At 45.4% G+C, this 3,878-nt stretch overlaps 1 pseudogene; it reads left to right on the top strand.

Annotated features, from left to right (window-relative positions):
* Positions 1 to 1,329: 1,329 nt before the first annotated feature.
* Positions 1,330 to 1,592, top strand: LOC103260358 (annotated as a pseudogene).
* The last annotated feature ends 2,286 nt before the right edge of the window (positions 1,593 to 3,878 follow it).

Genomic DNA, 3,878 nt, shown 5'->3' on the forward strand with positions numbered 1-3,878 from the left:
CTAGGCTCAGGTGATCCTTCTTCCTCAGTCTTCCAAGTAGCTGGAACCACAGGCGCACACCACCATGCCTGGCTAATTTTTTTTAATTTATTGTAGAGATGAGGTCTCACCAAGTTGCTCTGGCTGGTGTCGAACCCTGAGATTCAGGCAATCCTCTCACCTCCACCTCCCAAAGTGCTGTGATTACAGACAGGAGCCACTACCCCTGGTTTGTGGACTTTTTATATACAATCTTTCGTGTGTTGAGTTATATTCCTTCTATATCTAGTTTATGGAATGTTTTCAACATGAAAGTGTTTTAAATGTTGTCAAATATTTTTTCTGCATAACCATGTGATTTTTGTCCTTCAGTTTGTTGATGTGACATATCACATTCATTGATGTGTACTGAACCATCCTTTTATCTCAGGGATAAATCCCACTCGGTCATGGTATAGGATTCTTTTAATATGCTATTGAATTGGTTTGACGGTATTTTGTTGAGGATTTTTGCACCCATGTTCATCAGAAATATTAGCCTGTAGTTTTCTTTTCTTGCAGTTGGTCACCATTTTATAACACCGAACAAGGGAGAAGGAAGGAGGCTTCACATGGCCAGTCCTACCTTAGACCTGTGAGAACGGGTGGTTCTTTTTCCATTGCTCCAAAACTCCTCTGAACGTCAAGGCTTCTCGCCTTCTGTCACAAAGAATAGGATAGAATCTACCAAGGTCCTGAACAATTTAAAAATAGGGGCATATTCTCACAATGCAGTATGGGGAATGGGAGTAACCTCCAAGCCTTAGCAGCATCCACCAACTCTGACTCATGGCCACCTACTAAGTGTCTTTCATAAGCTTGCTGTACAAGGCCCATATCCCACAAGGAAAGGAAGTGCTAAAGTTACTTCTTCCAGGCAGTGTGGTACTTCCCAGACTGGTAACCAGCCACCTGCAGCCACCGTCTGTGCTCCCAGGCTCTTGTCCAGGTGGCACTCTGCCCGCTCCGCCTTAGGGCCCCAAGTCAGGTTCTACTCTCTTTGCTTTTGGTTACCCTCCAGACCCAGAGACCTTCCTCTAGTCTTCTTCTCAAAAGCAAAGTGAGGTGCTGTCCCTCTTCTGGCCTCTTTCCTAGTCTATTTTTCTGGGATAAAGCATTCTCGTATCTTCTCTTTTGAATCTCAAAGGCAGTTTGATAAAATAAGAAAAGTTATGCACTAACTGTTTCTTTCCTTTAACAAACTTCTCTAAGGGATCAGGAAACATGTCATTGATATAGGAATTGGCAAAAGAAAGATGTAAGATTATTAATTCAAGATATTGTCTCGACAGCGGACACCAGGACTCTAAGATGGTACCAGTGAAGGAGAAGAAACTCATGGATGTCAAACTAGAGGAGCTTCCAACCTGGATACTGATGTGGGATTTCGCCCCTAATGGCATTCTTGGAGCATTTCAAAGAGGTTATCACTGCTACTACAACCAACAAGAACATCAACGTGAAGAAAGGGAGCATCTCCGGGGTTTCTATGGTGCTGGTGGCTTATGTAACTTTTCAGCTACTGCCTTTCTTACAAGGAGCTCAAACATGAGCAGCTACACAAGTACCACTGAAGGCTGCACCCTGCTCTCCTGACCATGACCTCCTGGGCCCAGCGCCCCTCCATGAGGAACTTGACCATTGCTGAATCCTTTCACACCTAATGAGAACACCTTAATAAAAGATGACTGGTACCTGGGAGAGGGGATATTGTCTCATTTTGTTGTTTAATTTTTCCCTTCTGTCAAATGGAAACACCATCATTTCTTTTCTTTTTCTTTTCTTTTTCTTTTTTTTTTTGAGTTGGAATCTCACTCTGTCACCCAGACGAGTGCAGTGGCTGCTCCCGGCCACCGCAGCCTCAACCTGCTGGGCTCCGGCGATCCTTCCGCCTCAGCCTTTCAAGCACCCATAACTACAGGCACGCGCTACCGCGCCCGGCTAATTTTTTTATTTATTGTAGAGATGAGGTCTCACTAAGTTGCCCAGGCGGGTCTCGAACCCGTGGGCTCAGGCAATCCACTCACCTCAGCCTCCCCATTACATATGTATCATCTCCCCATTACATATGTATCATCACTGTCTAGTAAGCACAAAAAGTACAGACACACTTCCTTGGTCCCCAAATATTCTGGTTTATGCAATATTAAGCAATGACTGGCTGATGCGCTACTATAACTGTCCCAGGTTGCGTTTACCTCTGAGTGAAAAAAAATCTTAATTACTCCAATTAGTAAAAAGACTCAAACAGGACACAATACCAGAAATGAGGAATACTTAGCAGTCTGAGTACTTTTTACTAGAAATATATAAAATATAATATAGCAGACACTCCTGTCCCTCCCACAAGTTAAATAAAGCATGACCAGTACAAGTGAAGTTCCTTGGTACCGCTACCAGACAGCATCCTCTTCCCTCCGCCACAAGTTATCCCACAAGTGATGTTTCTCATTCCCATGCATTTTTGATACTTTTAGTAGCACGCTTGTAGATTTAAATTCTCGCACTATATGTGTCCTCAAACCATGTTCTTTTTCTGTTCAATATTCTGTTTATGGTATTCAACCCTGTTCAAACATATAGCCCTGGCTTATTTCTTTTCACTGCCGTTTAGTACTCCAACATATTAATGAAGTGTCACAACGTGTTTATTTGTTTTATCGCATAACACAATTTATATATCTAGTCTTCCGTTGCTAGATCTTTCGGTTGTCTCCTATGTTTTGCTACAACCAGCAGGGCCACTGCGGACACTCCTGTCCTGCCTCTTTGGGCACACACAGTTTCCCTGGGGTGTAAACCTCACAGGGAAATTCCTGGGTCTTATATACCTTCAACATTACCAGAGTCGCACAATTGTTTCATAAGAGATTAAACCAATTTACATTCCCATAAGTGAGCATTCTTACCCTTTTATTTCGGGTTTGGTTTACAGATCAGTTCTGGTTAGTGGTTTGGAACTGTCAAATTGAGTCCTTTGAGACTGAATAACTGTTTCTCCTTTTGGCTCAAATGCGACCAAAGGCTGTCTTATCTCTGAGTTTTTTTTTACTTCATTCTTCATACTAAAATATTTCCCTGCTTCCCTCTATGCTGTCTAGATCTTAACAGGCCTTTCCATTCAACTGCCTCCTGATCTTTCTACAGCAGTAAATTCCATAGACAATAAACTTAAGATACACAAAAACATGACTTTGAAAAACTTTGAAAAACGTTTTTCTATGACTAAGCTGACATCTCTGACAGTCAGCATACCTTCTTCCCCAAACCAGAAAGTAAAGTGAAATCAGTATCTGGGTAAACGTGGTTAAGTTACAGATTACTAAGTCACTTCTGAAACCGCTGGCCGAATTCAAAGCTGTCTTTCCCTCTCCCGAGGAGAGGATCTGTGTTCAGGGGTGGAGGGTAGCTATTGGCATGACTGCCGAGGGACACGAAACTTAGTCGTGTGAAGGCCCTTTTTTCCCCTTGACAAGGCCTGTCCTGGTCAAGTGATCGCAAAAGTCAGTCCTGCCTTCAGCGGGCTCAAGAGAGGCTACGGGATTATTGCCAGCACGGCCAGCTGTTCGGGGAGTTTCGCGCTCAGGAAGGAAACGGCGGGAGCAAAGGGTAAGATGGGAGCGACCACCGGAAGGGAGAAAACCTGCCGATGTGGGTGGGGACCGCAGGGTGCAGCAGCTCCGGCAGGCCCGTCTCGGCAGCGGGGAACGGCGCGGAGGTGAGGACACACGCAGGTCTCGGGCACAGGTGGCCCCGTGGGGGGCGGTCAGGGACCGGAGGGAAGGGCTGGAGGACGCGGCGGCGGCCAGGAGGGCGGACGCTCGTGGCTGTGGTGCCGGAGCGGCCCCGACGGCCGGGAC

The sequence above is a fragment of the Carlito syrichta genome, unplaced genomic scaffold (genome assembly GCF_000164805.1).
Source record: "Carlito syrichta isolate Samal-C Ts95f unplaced genomic scaffold, Tarsius_syrichta-2.0.1 Scaffold303183, whole genome shotgun sequence".
Classification (NCBI taxonomy): domain Eukaryota; kingdom Metazoa; phylum Chordata; class Mammalia; order Primates; family Tarsiidae; genus Carlito; species Carlito syrichta.